The following is a 17,394-nucleotide window of genomic DNA, read 5'->3' on the forward strand; positions in this document are numbered from 1 at the left end:
TGTTCAACAAATAACAAATAATGCCTATTTTAACTTGTGTATAATTAAAAAATTCATGAAGAAAATTCTTAATGAATTCAATGCCTATACCTTTGGGGATGACCGTAAAAGGAGATTCCACATCCAAAGTCCCAAAATAAAAGTATTTTAGCACATTCATATTTCACCAATCTGAGGACTGAGTAATAAAATCAGTTGTGTCCTTTATAAATTGAACCAGTCTCCGACAAACTTTTTCAACTGGTGTCTAAATATTTAGATATTGGCTCTGTTGCCCACCCCCGTACTGATATGATGGGTCTCATTGGTGGAGTTGTGGTTGGTTTGTGCATTTTCAGTATACTGTATATAACTGGTATTTCAGGATGGTCAGTTTTCAGGTATTGTAGGAGATCACTCTCAATGCATAAATCAGTGTGCATTTGCAGTAAAATTGAAGACACATTTGTTATAGCATCTTTAATCTCCTATTAAATGGAACATAATCATCCAAACTAAGAACTAAAATGCAGCATCCATAACAACCATTTTTCCACCTTTATCAGCATTCTTAATGACTATATTATATTTTTCAGATAAACATTTTAGTGCTGGTTTCTCTTTAAAAGTTAAATTAAAAAAACTTATTTTGTTGAGACCTTCCTGCTCCACTGTCCTTTCAAATGCTAACACATTAGGATTGAAAGTGATAATATAATCAAGAACGCTGATAAAGGTGGAGGAATGGTTGTTATGGATACTGCATTTTATACCGATAAAATGTTTAAACTTCTTAGTTCGGATGATTATATTCCAATTAATATTAGATTAAAGATACAAAACATGTATCTTCAATTTTACTGCAAATGCACGCTGATTTATGCATACAGAGTGATGATCTGCAATACCTGAAAACTGACAATCCTAAAACACCCGTTATATATGGTATACCGAAAATCTGAACTGAGTAACTCAAAGTATTGTTTATGGAATGGTAAGGAGGTTTCAGAATTATTCAGATGATAAATTCTTTCATTTTAGAAACTGTATCCCCAAAAGACATTACCCTCTACTTGTACTATATACTATAATGTATGTATATTTTTTTATGTAACTAGTCTAGTCTGAACTATTCTGTTATTGTTTAAATTTCTGCATTTTTGGTTTGTGAAATGATTTGTATTTTACCCAGGCTGAGCATGAAACTGGTGAAGATTGATCAGTATGCCTACTGACAGTTCTAAAAAATTATTTTACTCTGTTATACCACACTAAGCAACCAGGAGGAATTCATAAAGAGGAGTGTATCAGGATTTTAGGAAACAAATTCCTCTTAAGCTACCAAATCAAGATGTCCAAACACTGGTAAAAGATATCACAGTACAAGAAATAAAGGATTATTTGGGGAAAATGGCAGCTAACAAGTCACTCTGAAGCAATGGATTCCCCACAAAAGTTTGGAAGTTAAAAGTGGATGATCTTATACCTATATGGAGGGAGTCATTTCATTTAACACCTCACCATAAGGAGATACCGGACATGTGCAGTTATTACCCAAATAGTGAGGGAGGGAAAGGACCCTAAACACCCTTTATCATATTGACCTATATTGGTTCTTAATCACAATTATAAATTATTTACGGTTATACTTGCAACAAGGCTCAAAAAAGGTACTCCCTACTGTAATTGACTTAGGTCAGACTGGGTTTAGAAGGGTGGGTGTACCTCAGATAACTTAAGAATTTTGATGATTATCCAAGATGCTGTACAACATGGTAAGCAAGTGGGTCTTTTAGGCTTGGATGCCAAAAAGCATTCAACAGGAGAATGGGAACATCTTATTCTAGTGATAAGGAATATGTACTTTCTGAAGGAGGGGAGAGAGTTGTTAAGGCAGATATATAAAGGCTCCATGGCTAGAATTAAAATGAGTGACTGTCAGACGAGTTCCCAATTACACAAGGGACTAGATGGGGCTTCCCACCTCCCCTGCCTTACTAGCTATATATTTAGAACCAGTGGTGGAGTGGATAAGATCATTCATTATCCAGTGATATCTACTGGGGTGATTAGACCTCAAAATAACTATTTGCTGATGATGTCATATTGTCTATGACTCACATGAATGAGGATCTTCTAGTATTATGGCCCATGCTACAACAATTTAATGGTATATCAGCCTATAAGGTGAATATGCCAAAAATGCAGGCATTGCATATAAATATTCCCAAATACAGAAAAAATTATGCAATGCTTACCCAGATATCTGGAAAGCATCTAAATAACCTATTTAGGGATTCTGCTGGCAATAGATGATAGGAAATCAGTGGCAGGTCACTAGCTAGAACACAGTGGCAGGTCATTAGCTAGAACACTAGCTAGAACACAGTGGCAGGTCATTAGCTAGAACACAAAGAAGATGCACAACAACTTGCAAGGATGGGAAGGGTTAAATTTGGACTGACCATTGTATTCAGGTTCTTCATTGGCATGTGATTTCTCATATACTTTATTACTCTCAAGCCTTCTGGTGGTCAATAGAGGATAAGGAAATAAGTAAAGGTGGGAGGTGGATGAAAAAGTTCTTATGGCAAGGCCAAAAGCCAATGATAATGTGCAGAAAAGTGGTGTTAGTCAAAGAGGAGGGACATTTTTGAGTATCAGATATGTGGAATTACATACAAGCCATGCAAATGACTTTTATAGCCAGATGTCAAACTTATGAAGCTAGATGGAAAGAAATGGTGACAGAGAAGGACAGGAATTTAAGGAAGAGGGACTTGCTAGTGCCGATGTGGGGAAATGACAATGAAGAGGTCAGTACACTTAAAGAGATAGATCTAAATAGACAGGCTACAAAATATTTAATTGTACAACTTTAAAGTCCTGGATGAATAATTTACTTCCAATATGTAAGAAAAAAAGGGAATGTAAGCAGCATACTGCAGGATGGAATTGGACTAAAGAAGTCTCAGAGCTGAAATATTGGCATCAAAGAGAGGGCAAAAACAAAAACTGACATGGGGTAATCCAATGGTTAAATACTCACTTCCAACTCAAATATATGAGTCCTATATGAGGGACTGAAGAGGAAGCCCCAACATCTGAAATGAATAATAACAGAATAAGAATACCAGACCTGTTTAATAAACTGTTACATAGCTCTGGTATCAGATACTCTGGGACCCAGGAGATTCACTGAAGGGATAGATGAAGCAATGCAATTTACTAAAGAAAACTTTAATGTAAACCACAAAGTTGAACTGGGCTAGAACATTAAACAGAAACATAACTTATTCCTATTGGAGGAAGATTATGCTTCTCCTCTGGGTAGCAATCAAAGCAAAACCATATGAAGTTTTCTGGTGGAAATCTCAGTATAAACTTTCTATACTCCTGATAAATTAGCAAAAGAATTTCTAAGGGCCATCCCAACTTGTTGGAGGGAGGGATGTAGGGAGAGAGGGACATGGCTGCATATCTTCTGGGAATGTAGCAAATGGAGGATTTCAAGAAGCCTTTGAATCATTTCTGAGAGAGCTAACTACTAATTTTGTCTTAACCGTGGATTTATTCTTCTTAGGAATAGATGAAAGACTCAACTAAGTCTTTGAGAAATATTGTATGTTTAATTGCCAAGAAGGCAAGAACAATAAATGGAAAAGTCTGAGTAGCCCCACTGTGGAAGAGGTTATAGGTTCATAGGTTGGTACTAGGCTATCAGCCCTAGGGCCTATACAAGCCTAACCATAACAATTCCCTGGCTATTTCTTCCCACATTATTTACTTTCCTGGACCCCTGTCTAGCAGGGCGACGGACGTGATCCCTGGGGTGAATTTTCTTTCTCCCATCCAATTGTCAAGGTTCCTCTTGAAGATGTCCAAAGAGGCACTCTGCCTGACATGTATGGGCAATCTATTCCAGAGTCTGGGGAGTCTCTGGGTCAGGAACCTATCCCTCCAGCATGTTTTGTTTATTGCGATGACAAGATTTAGATCCCTGGAGCGTGTAGCTCTGAGGAATTGGGATTTCTTTAAGGGTAGCATGTCCAACAGCTCTGGGTTTGACATGGCCTTGTATGTTAAGCAGAGATCGCCTCTGAGTAGACGATATGCGACAGAGTATAGCTGGAGTGTTTTAAGGCGGTCAGCGTAGGGCTTCTGCTTTAGGCCTGTGATTCTTTTAGTGAGGTATTTCTGAGGCCTTTCCAGTTGTTGCAGATGTCTTGAGAGGTACATACCAAATGGGGCGTTGTATTCTATAATGGGTCTAATGAGGGATGAGTACAGTGGGACAATGACCTCCTTTTTCTGGATGAAAAGCCCTTCGTGATGAGGTGTGCCACATAGAAGGATTTCCTGACTGTTGTGGCGATGTGGTTATCGAAGGTGAGACCACTGTCCACCTGTGTCCCTAAGTCTCTTATCACACTTTCTGTGTTTAGTGTACTGCCACCTATATGGTAATTCATGGATACATGTTTTTCCCAAAGGGATAACAATACATTTCTTGGCATTGAGCTTGAGCCCATGGCTCTGGCATCAAGCATCTGTTTCTGTAAGGCCCTTTTGTAGAGTATCCACATCATTTGGGGATTCAATAATGGCTCCCAGTTTGCAGTCATCTGCAAACTTTGTTAGCCAGAGTCCCTTAGTGTTGACCTGTACCTTCAGAGAAGTAGATGCCAAACAAGAGCGGCCCCAGGACTGAACCCTGAGGTACTCCACTTGTCACTTGTCTGGAGCTGGATTTGGAGTCGGCTACTTTTACAGTGTGGGTTCTATCAGTAAGCCATTTAGCAACCCATTGGGTGACATAGGGATTAATGCCCAACTTAGTAAGTTTATCTATGATTCCCGAGTGGGGGATGGTATCAAAGGCCTTGGCAAGGTCTAGATAGGCTGTGTGGACCACCTTACCCTTGTCCATGGCTCTGGAGACTGATTCAAAGAAGTCAATCAGGTTCAGGAGACAAGATCGGCCCTTCACAAACCCAAACTGGGTGGGGTCCAGTGTTTGAAGGTTGCCAATGTCTTTGTTTATAAGTTCCATGATAATACGCTCCATGGCCTTGCAGATAAGGCTTGTCAGACTGATGGGACGGTAGTTTCCAGGATCCAAGGTGGATCCCCCCTTGTGGATTGGGATAACTGTAGCTCTGCGCCACTCAGTGGGCACGAAACCTGAGGTGAGGCTATGATTAAACATGACACTTAGGTGAGGTGCCAGTTCATATTGTAGTTCATGTAGTACACAGCTTTGAAGATCCAAGAAATGAGGGATGGAAAAGGAAATAAGAAATGTATAACCATCAAGAAATGGGCCACATGGGAGAAATAAGAGGTGCATAAGCATCAAGAAATGGGCCACATGGGAGAAATAAGAGGTGCATAAGAATCATGAAATGGGCCACATGAGAACAATGTTGGAGTGCACAAACAGGAAGTAAATTTTAATCAAGAAATAGACTGGTGTGTAAGAAAAAGGAGAATTTAGGTCTGGGAGTTAGGTGAGGGGACACTAAATATCATCAACAAGAGTCATGAGAATATCAGTTAGGATTTTTGTTAAGTTTACACTAGTAAATCATGAAGGCTCTACATCTGAAATGGTAATGGATGGTAAACCAGTAGTTAATAACAGATATGCTATGGTTTCAGAAATGAGCAATACCTTGGTTAGCTACTCTAATTACTGAAAACAGATTATACTTATTGTATTATATTTCAGGAAGAAGGGAATGGGAAAAGTACAACTGTGACCATTTACTACTGGAAACGCAAGGCACTATGCACAAGGATTGTAAACAAAATCAGTTGCATCAGGCAAACAGGGAAGGCAATAAAGAATACTTGATGCAAAAAAAAAAAAAAACCATTTATCAGTATAGTGCTCCAGTAAAAATAAAAGATAATTCTTCACTGTTAGATTCTGAAGATAGTGAGAGACACTTCAAATTCAAACTCACAAGGAAAGGAATGGGGGAGGACAACCGAGACATATCCATGCCCTCAACATCTTATTCAGAAGAATTCTTCTGAGGAAGAAGGGGATCTCTTTCTTTTACATAGGGTAGAAACTGGAAGAGAAGTCATAAGAGAATCGATTTCCTTAAACAGAAAAAAAAGTTACATCAATCTCCTTAGGAAGCCCACTGCACAAAGGGGATAGACGTAGGGGAAAAAGTTGTGCTTTTTCTGTCTTCTTTTTAGGAGTCTCCAGCCTTAAGGTTTTAGGTATAGAATAACAGCCAGAACTCTATTAGGGATCTTGTGATGTCCTCCTGATCCAAAACTTGGTGGATACCAGTTTCATCCTCAGACAGAATAATTCCTCATTCTCTCTTCTCACAGTCTGGCAAGACATGCTTAAATCCTGGTCCTTAACAGTCTCCAGTGGGATGACACCAAAGAGAGGAGAGCTGGACTGACAGTGTGACAGCTGGAAAAGCACCTCTGTGGAGATGTCAGACCCAGATTGCAAAAAAGAGGAGAAAGTCAGAGTTTCTTTCATAATACCCTAACAAGGAGGATGAAAGGAGATAGAAAGAAGATAGAGTTTTCTGTTGAGCAACAGTGGCAACAGACTCAATGGTGCTTATTCTTCAGAACAATCTTAAGAGGGATTTCCAAGATGACTTCCAAGAACTTAATTCTAGCTCTCCAGTGTGAAAAGAGAAACGTAGCAGAGAAAGCCAGTTGACCTGGATTGACTAAATTTCAGCAACTAGCTAATAAGTGCACTGCCTGGATGCCAGGAAGAAAGAAATACAGTGGACCTGAGGGAAAATCAACTACAAAAGGATGCAAAAAAAAAAAAAAACATTGACTGGGAAAGGTACTGTAGCTGTTCAGCAAAAAGCAGTGCAAGCTCCAGACATGACTTCCAGTAACCTTGAGGAAAGTATAAAGCAACTGCACTCAGACTGGACTAAAATAAATGAAACATTGGAGTGCATCAACTGAAACAAGTCCCGAAAAAAAATGGAAGACGCTTTAAACAGATATTCAGATGAAAAGATAAAGCTGCAAAAATCAGAGGTCAAAATAAAGAAAAGGCTGGCTGAATGTGAGACTGCTCATGAAGAGATGTTTCAAAAGATAATAGAATTAGAGGACAGGAGGACAGAGCACGTAGGGAAAACCTGAGATTTTCAGCTTTTATTCCTAAGAAAAAGTGCACGAGATACCTTTAAATAAAACTAAATTGTACATCGTTCTATTAAATGCATTTTAAAGCTGCCAGAGAAGATATTATCTCTTATTCATGTCCCATAATTTCAGACTATTTTTTACTGACCTGATTGCCACTGTTCCTTGACATTTTGCATTTTCCTTAATAAAGAATGTTCAGAACTCTCAAGATTAATTGCTTGTATCTGCAGACAGCTCTACTAAATGTAAAAGGAGTCCGCACTGAGGGAAGAACAACTAACACAGATATTTGAAGGAATCTTATAAATTTCACTCAGAGCACAATGTACAAACATTTCCTGGCCAACTGCCCCCCAGCTGCAGACTTCATGTATCCCACTGAGAACATTTTTTTTAGCAAAAGATAATATGGTAATATCTTTGCAGATGCAAGAAACATTTCATAATTTTGTCTTACTTTTCAAGCCTATTTGCTTACAAAAAATTTTCAGTTTAAGCAAAGAACATTAATCTAGACATCCACCCTTGTAAAAGATGGGAACTTACCTTAATTCTGCATATAACATAATCAGTACACTTTTACACCCCACCCCAGCAGCCCAAGAGCAGAGCATTATATAAATTTGCTTGACTAGCCTTTCTTTTCTTGCTATAGTGTAAAGCTTATATTTCTTACAAGAAAAGAAATGCTTCTTTTAACATATTTAAATATATACACAACAGTCACTGAAAAGACCCACCACTTTTAAAACAACTCTTATGGCACCATACACAGAATTGCTTTATAGTATAATATGCACTTTACATATCATGACATGTTTTATAAAAACACTAATAAGAAAAAAAGTTGTTTTACTTACTTTTTCCCCCTTTACTGTCCTTCTAAACATTAATGACAAAGTGGGGTACATCCTTTAAGCCTATCCAAATGCTTAACAGTGTCAAACTCCCAGTCTTTCTCAGCCATTTTTTCTTATTAAGCCATATTTCACAAATGTGACTGTTTTATAATTTCCAAATTTCCAACTTATTCACTAAATTTCAGTGTTGCTGATCTTCTTCCTGATCATCTCCATCTCCAACACCAGACTCTGATTGAAATCCAATGTACTCCTGATTCTTCTGTTTAGCTCTTGTGCTTTTTCTCTGTCTCTCAAGTATATTCCTTTGGAACAATGGAAACGGTTTCACTGGCAAAGTCTCTCTATGTGCTTTACTGTAATAAAAATTAGTAGTAAGATTATCTTCTGCTTGCTGGCTTCCCTTCTATTGGATACATTTTTCATGTCCCCCTTACCCTGTTCTACATACAAAAATGTTTTGATCCTCCAGGAAAAATATTCTGACGATGGACTGATATAGCAGCTTAAAATATAACACCTGTCTCTGGATATTCCCTGACTGGCTGGCCAAATTTGCTTCTGTTCTGCCTGCTGTACAGTGAATAATCATTTTCTACAAATACTCAAATTGTTTAATACTTTTCTGTTCTGCAACAGTTTTGCCAGGATCAACATCTCCTGCTGGTATGACTGCATCATTACTAATATAGGTTTTGGTAGCCTTCTTGTGGCCAGGTTTGGAGCATACACTCAATGCACCCTTTAAATTAACAAATCTTGCTATGGAACACCACTCCAATTGCTTATTTGTACTTTTATAAGACTAATGCAGTATGTTCCTTCCAGTTTCTCTTATACAGCAGAAAATTCCAGGCTTTCTCTGCATACTCTGTCTTATAACGCCACTACTTTTTGAAACAGCTCATCTTGAGAAGCTTCATACTCAGCAGGCCTTTTCTTCATTTCAACCTCTGATTTTTTTTTCAGTTTTATCATTTCATCTGAATAGCTAGTTCTGTTTTTCCAGTCGTTGGTTATTTCAACTGATATATTCTTTCAATGTTTCTTTTATTTAAAAATCTCTGAGTACATCGGATTTATTTTTTCCTCCAAATTACTGGAATCCATCTCTTGCACCAAAGCTGAAGCTTGAATGTTTTTTTGCTGGACAACAGCAGGATTCTTCTCAGGCAATGTTTTTTCTTCTTTTCTGGTTGGTTTTCTTTCAGGTTCGCTACATTTCTTCTTTGCTGGCATCCAGGCAGTGTACTTACAGGCTAGTAAACTTAATTTTACCCAAAATTGCAATTCCTCAATTTCTCAGTTTCAGTTTTCACACTGGAAGAGTTGAAATCAAGCTATTGATCAGTATGCAGCCATCTTGGAAGTCTTGTGAACTTCTTTGAGAGAAGGTTACTTGGTCTGTATGGAAATTCTGTTAGAATTCCTAGCCTTTGGCTCATTGTGCAACTTACACTTGGCAGCAAGGGCTTAACAGATTAACTCCACAGGATAGACACAGCCAGAGCTACCTACCTGCTGCCCAGGATGAGCAGCAAGCTCACAAAGGCTACCCACTTCCATCCTCCCCATCAGATCCTACAGGCACCAAGCCACTACTTGAACTTGGGTCACTTGAGACACAGTAAGGGCTATATCCCTCCATGGCATGGAGCTGGCTGCAAAACTGAGGGACCCAACACAAACATGCTTATTAAAACTGTTGTATGATCAAGCTCACTAGAAACTGTGCACAAATGTGATGTGCAGACCAAAGATGAAACAGGTGGAGTTTTTCATTAAAACATTCGGAATATGCACAGGGAAGACAGAGGGGTTTCCTCTAATAGTTCCCCAGAATTAAGTTCCCAAACAACTGAAGTACACCAAACTTTGCTGCAGAATTAGTTTTTGTTTACACCCACTCCCATCTCTGCAGGACAACTCCATCCTATATTCATTCAGACCACTCATTCTGCTGGGGTGAAAGGCTAGCATCATCAAGCAAGGCCAGATCCTCTGTGTCCAAAATGTTTCTTCATCTGAAGCACAATCAGCTTATTCATTCACCAACAGCAAAAGTCAGCTAATAGCGAGCAGACCAGCTATCAGAACCTGTAGCGTTGTCTACCCTTGCAGCTGCTTCACTACAGTGGTTATACAGTGCTTGCAAACCACTGGGAGGTGCATGAGCATCCATACCCAATACTCCCCAGGCTGTGGGCTATAAAAAACTGCTAATCTGTTAAGGATTTAAAACCAGGTTTACAAAAGAAGGGGATTATATGACACACATGAATCTTTCCACAAAGTCTTTGTATGATCTATGATCAATGCAGAGGGGGATTATTACACTACACTACCTGCATTTACTGCATTTCCAATTTCAAGTTTTATAGTAATTTATAAATGCCCTGAGTAGTCTGTCACCACTTGGTGGCATGTGTTCTGCAAGCTTGTCTGCAAAGGATACATCATCCAGTGCTTCTTTTAGGAGTTACCTTAATGGCAAGACAGAGCCACCTCCCCTTCCCACAGGATGGGCAAGCCAGCAGTCGCTGCTCACTCTTGTCATCCTCAGGCTGTCCCCTCCAGCACCCATGCCGCTAATAAAATATGGGTCTGTGTCAGACTTTCATCTCTATACCCCACAGAGCCAGTCACAGAGCAGACTCATGACTTGACTACCTACAGAGCATTTTATACTAAAATGTAAAATGAGCATTGTGCTCATTGGGATGGTTACTATACCGGCTTGTTGTTCTATACTTTGTAGCATGTTCTCCTCCTTTTAACATTACAGACACTTTATGAAAGAAGTCTCTAAACCTATATTTTATTTCTATGAACTTTTCTGCATGAAAGTACAATTACAAACAGTTGACAGGCTAGAACCATGCAAAGGACTTTCAAAAGTGTACATCCCTTTTATTTTTTATACTTATTTGGACTCCAGACATGACATTTTTGTTAGTAACTATGTTCAAATATACCTAAGAGAGGGCTATAAAAAACTGCTAATCTGTTAAGGATTTAAAACAAGGTGTACAAAGGAAGGGGATTATATGACACACGGATCTTTCCACAAAGTCTTTGTATGATCTATCATCAATGCAGAGGGGGATTATTACACTACACTACCTGCATTTACTGTACTTCCAATTTCAAGTTTTATAGTGATTTATAAATGCCCTGAGTATTCTGTCATAGCTAGAAGACTGAAAAATATTTAATACAGTGGATAGTGTAACTTTTGCAGGATTTAATATATATAGTAAGGAATAACTGAATAAATAAGACAGTAGTAGAAAGTAAGACGGGACACGAGCCATTTAGATTCAGATCAGGATGCTGTATAACTGAACTGATGTTTCCACTGAGAAAGATAGTGGGATAAGATGTTGGTGAAGTGGAAGAAATACAACTAGGCATTCCTAAACCTGGAGAAAAAATATGAAAAACTCATTTGGACCATCCTGCGATGGTTCAAAGTTCTAGAAACACTGGTAGAATTAGTGCATTGGGGTTCAGGTCTAAGCTCACTCCTGTTCACATTGGTGATGGACTCCATTAGTAAGCAAATAAAAAGGAGACGGATCCAAAAGCTATCCTAAGCAGACAATGTAGAGCTACAAGCAGTCTCTAAATGGGAAATTCAGCAAATGATAGAGGTCTGTAATGCAGAACAGAAAGCACACAGGATGAAACATAGTACAGGCAAGTTAGTTGTAATGGCAGCAAATAGGGGAAAACAGAAGGTGAAAAATCGAGACAGAAGGAAGGAAAATGGAATAGGGCAACAGTTACAAGTATACAGGAGGTGTGGTGAGGACAAGGGAAGCCTCAATTAGGAAAGTGAAAACGAGAATCAGACGTGCTGCAGCCAAATGGCACTAACGGTTAGGGATACAACACAAACCTTTGCAATAAAGACAAAGCAGCTGAGGAAGTTCCTCAGTGCCTGAGATGGGTAGCAGATGCACAATGTGTGAAAGATGAAGACATGAGGACATTAGCACAGAGGCCAAAGAAGCTCACAGTGCAGAGGTCAAGGAGAACAGTTCACTTTGGGATTTTTTGCACATTTGAAGGAAAGACAATTTAGTAAATATGATTCGATAAAAATAGAAAGAAGGCAACAAGAGAGGAGGATATCCAGACAAAAACAATCTTTTCCAACATCCTCCGATTGACTCATAGATATCAGGCAATGTTTTATATGCCCTACCAATTATCTCCCTTTTAACAGCAGTTTCTTTTCTAAACTCCATCATAAATGGTTATTCACTTAGTACTCCCTATTCCTTATTCTCTACCTACATTCTGTTATCAGTCCCTGGTACAGGAGGAGTCTCTAACCTGCGATCCAAATTTTCTGCTTGGCTTCATCCCACTCTAACTCTACCCCTCTCTCTCTCTCTCTCTAGTTATTTGCTCCCAACACCCTGGTTCCTTTGATAAAATTTCTCTAGTAAATTCCAGCTCCCTCGTGCCTATTTTCTGTACCCTTACTCACAGTACTCTATTGGCAAAATCTCCTTTCTTCATTCCTGTATTGACTTGGTGCTTAGAATACATTCTGCTACTTTATCAAAATAATGTGTCATTATTAGTCTCCATATGGGCCAGCACTCAAAATCCTGCTCTTTATTTCTTACCCCCCACCCCGATTTCATCATAATCCCCTTCCACTTTGGTGTGTAACAATTTCCCTCTGCTCGTGTTATTTTAGAGTCTTAACTGTACAGTTCTAAAGTATCCCTTAAAATCAGGTAATCCTACTTCACCATGTTCTATGGGGAAAACCCTCTTATCCCACGTAACTCTTACACTCTTCCTCTGCCAAATACATTTTTTCAACAATTTATTATTATCCACTTCTCTGGTGGCTAAAAAATATGCCTGACCTGTATATAAAATGAAAGGGGCTAAAACATTTTCACTACATGTATCTTCCTATCCATATCCATAATGAAGATATCTTATGTGTAAGTCTCTTCCTACACCCCCTTACATACCCAAACAGAATCCTTTTAATCCCAAAATTTTCTTTTATGTGACCATAAATATGGGTATTGCTGAACCAAGTCAAGTGTGAGCATGTAGTTTACCACTGTAAACTTTGTTTTATCTTCATTAATTTTAATTGTCATAAAAATGTCCTTTTCTGGATTTATGAAATCCAAAATATCTGCAAATAAGGCTAAATTTTCTTGAGTTCCATACCAGTTATATCACTGAATTTGAAAGTTCCCTATTTTCTTTTCCAGTGGCTCTAAACACATCATGTTCAAATACAGCTTGTCGAAGAAGAACCCTCCCACATTAATTATTGCCTACAACTCTGCATACACCTTCTTAATGAACCCTATTATGCTACAAGGGAATGCAGATGCTTCCATTGCCCTACTCATAAAATCTTATCCGACTCCATCAAATGCTTTCTTTGCATCAAGAACCATCATGCTTCACTCTGGATCATCAATGTTCTGTTAATGCTGTCAAATGTTTGCCCCATCTCCACAAAACACGGATTCAGATCAATTTTGGCAACACCTTTCTCATGCTCTTAGCTAGCACAGACAAACACTTTGTCATGGTTTGAAACTGAAATGGGTCTATGTAAAGCCAAGTCTAAAGAATCTTTACCATCTCTGGATAATACAACCACCACAGCTTTCATCTACTGTGCTGCTATGTATTGCCCCATCCTTTACAAAATACTGATAAACAACATTTTCCAGCTCTTTATAACTTTTTCCCTCTCAATTTCCAAATGTCCACATGAATACCATCTGTTCCTGGAGAGTCCACTGACTGGTTATACATCACTGTTTGCATCTCATCTCTTCCTATCTTAGCTGTTAATTGTTGAGCTTCAAATTCTTTTAACCTTGGCATAATTGTGTCTTTCATGAATACTTCCATTTGTCCTTTTTCTCGATTCCCACATTCATCTGTTTTATACAAATGTTCATAAAAACTCTGAAATATTTCCAATCTGAGGTTATTTTTCTTTTCATAGGATCTCCAAGTTTGGTGACAACCCAATCTACGTTCTGTTGCCCAAGTTGTTGCGCTTAAAGCTTTTGTACTCTAGAGTTATCAAAACATTGTTGCTTAACGACAAACTAACTTTCTAAACTCGCGCATATTATACACATGCTCTCTCATTTTACCTTTAGCACTCTGCAGTTGCTCCTCTTCTCTTTCTGCGATATTCCTTTATTCAGCAGTACTTTAGCATTTGCCATGTTCTCTAAATATTTATTACATCATTCCCAAACATCTTAACTGCATTTCCATTGCATCAGACTCGCTTGTTATGTCTAGCTACCTAGTTTTTGTCTTCCCTAATAACTCTTGAATCAATTTCACTACCCATTTCTTGGATCCTTCTCTGTTTAACAGATAAGCAGTAAAGTGCCAGAGTCTCATATTCATTACCTTGTATCATTACCATAGTTTTTAATGGTATATGATCTGAAAAGGTTACTGGATGTGTGCCACAGCTTTAAATTATAATACACATACTCTAGTGAAATATAATTTTTATCCAGCCCAGTCCAGGTATTGTACATTACAAAATAATATGTACATTCTCTCCAAGTTCGTACTACTGAGTTCAAATCTTCCATGCCAAATATTCTTGTATATTTCTTCGGAAATCTAACGTCATGTTATATTTTCCTTTCTAGGTTCCCTGGTACATTTTCAGCATTGCAAACCAATTTCCAGGCCCCAGCTATAAAAATACTCCCTGCTGAAAGTTGATTATTTCTCCCAAACTTTCTTAAGATCCATAACAATAGTTTTAAGTGGAATATAAATACATGGCAGCACAATCCTTCTCCTATGCCTGTAACCCCTTACTACTACATATCTTCCATCATTGCCTTTCTTCCTTTTCTATTATTATCAAAGTCCCTCTACCAACCAGTATTACTATTCCCATTTTTCTTTGTCTGCTAAATATCTACCCTGATATTCTTTGTTCAATTCACATGCTCATTTCTATTCAAATGTGCCTCTTGCAACATTGCTATTAGCATGATATAATCCAATACTGCTTTTATCTATACTTGCAAGGTCATTTACATTTCATGAAAATATGAGCAGAGTAGCCATTCTGACAGAAAACTGTTACTCCTACCCATTATACATAGCAATTGTTTTTTTTCCTCAAAAAAATTTGTATTTTTCAAATACAGTTGAATAAATTCCACAGTATTTGTATATAATATCTTAAATAACTATGTACACTATTTACATCAGCGTGACACTATAACAGAGCTCAATATATACAATTACTTTATAGGTATAACAATTCAATTATCAGATTGTATCTGTTCAGTTATTGTAAAGTGTCGATCAATGATAAGACTTTTTCCATGGATTGTTAATAAATGGCTTAGGATGAATCCTTAATTCTTTAATTTTAATTTCCAACAATGCTGTGGTCTTCAGTAGGCCGTAGAAGTCTTCCAAAGTTGGTATTGTTTGTATTCCATCTTCTTGTTATACACTTCCTTGAGATTGCAAATATTGTCCATACTAGATACATATTTGACTCATTCAAATGAGGTCCTTTGTACACATTTAATAACACTAGAGCTTTAGATAAGTTAAATGATTCATTAAATAAAGCTTGTAAAAAGTTTTTAATACCATTCCAAAATGGCTTAATTTTAGCACAGTGGTGAAAAAAATGTGATTCCAATATGCATTGTGCATTTGTACCAGATCGGTCAAGGCCCGGGTTAACAACGACCGCCACCAGTACTGTTAGCCAACAAGGTGCTGACGGAAATTGGGCTACTGTTGACCGAAGGAGAGGAGGTGGAAGGCATGGCCGAAGGAAGAGAGGAGAAAGGCTAGGACTGTGGTAGTGAGGGTCGGAACCTTGAATGTTGGCAGTATGACTGGTATAGGGAGAGAGCTAGCCGATATGATGGACAGAAGGAAGGTTGGTATATTGTGTGTGCAAGAGACCAGATGGAAGGGGAGTAAGGCTAGGTGAATCAAAGGTGGGTTCAAATTGTTTGATCATGGTGTGGATGGGAGGAGAAATGGCATATGAATTATCTTGAATGAACAGTATGCTAAGAGTGTTTTGTAGGTGAAAAGAGTGTTGGATATATTGATGTTTATGAAGCTGGAAATTGATGGTGTAATGATGAATGTTGTTAGTGCATATGCTCCACAAGTTAGGTGTGCGATGGACGAGAAAGAAAAATTTTGGAGTGAGATGGATGAAGTCGTGATGACTGTACCCAAGGGTGAAAGAGTGGTGATTGGAGCAGATTTCATTGGGCATGTTGGTGAAGGGAACAGAGGGGATGAGGAAGTGATGGGTCGGTATGGTGTTAAACAAAGGAATGCAGAAGGTCAGATGGTAGTGGAGTTTGCGAAAAGGATGGACATGGCTGTGGTGAATATGTATTTTAACAAGAGGGAGGAACATAGGGTGACATACAAGAGTGGAGGAAGATGCACACAGGTTGATTATATCTTATGTAGGAGGGCCAGTTTGAAGGAGATTGGAGACTGTAAAGTGGTGACCGGGGAAAGTGTAGTTAGGCAGCATAGGATGGTGGTTTGTAAGATGACGTTGATGATGAAGAAGAGGAGGAATGTGAGGGCAGCACCAAGGATCAAATAGTGGAAATTGAAAAAGGGTAATTGTGAAGTGGAGTTCAGGGAGGAGTTAAGACAGGCACCAAGTGGCAGTGAAGAGTTACCAAACAGCTGAGTAATTACAGCAGAGCTAGTAAGGGAGACAGCTAGAAAGGTGCTTGGTATATCTGGACAGAGGAAGGATGACAAGGAGACATGGTGGTGGAATGAGAAGTACAGGAGAGTATACAGAGAAAGAGGTTGGTAAAGAAGAAGTGGGATTGTCAAGAGAGATGAAGAAAGTAGACAGGAGTATAAGGAGATGAAGTGCATGGCAAAGAGAGGTGGCAAAGGCTAAGGATAAGGCATATGAAGAGGTGGGAGAAAAGGACCTGTACTGATTGGCTAGACAGAGGGACCGAGCTAGGAAAGATGTGCAGCAGGTAAAGGTGATAAAGGATAATGAGGGAAATATACTTACAAGTGAGGAGAGTGTGTTGAGCAGATGGAAAGAGTACTTTGAAGGGTTGATGAATGAAGAGAATGAGAGGGAGAGAAGGTTGGATGATGTGGGTATAGTGAATCATGAAGTGCAGTGGATTAGCAAGGAGGAAGTAAGGATAGCTATGAAGAGGATGAAGAATGGAAAGGCTGTTGGTCCAGATGACACACCTGTTGAAGGATGGAGGTGTTTAGGTGAAATGCCAGTGGAGTGTTTAACCAGATTGTTTAATGAAATTTTGGAAAGTGGGATGATGCCTGAGGAATGGAGAAAAAGTGTTTTGGTATCAATTTTTAAGAA

General features: G+C 38.6%; 1 protein-coding gene across 1 annotated transcript in view; it reads right to left on the reverse strand.

Annotated features, from left to right (window-relative positions):
• Positions 1-17,394, reverse strand: part of LOC122806265 (mitogen-activated protein kinase 13-like) — a 713,780-nt gene that overhangs the window by 576,878 nt on the left and 119,508 nt on the right. The gene's annotated exons all lie outside the window — the stretch shown is intronic.

This window comes from Protopterus annectens, chromosome 7.part0, assembly GCF_019279795.1.
Source record: "Protopterus annectens isolate FY-2018-M chromosome 7.part0, PAN1.0, whole genome shotgun sequence".
Taxonomy (NCBI): Eukaryota; Metazoa; Chordata; order Ceratodontiformes; family Protopteridae; genus Protopterus; species Protopterus annectens.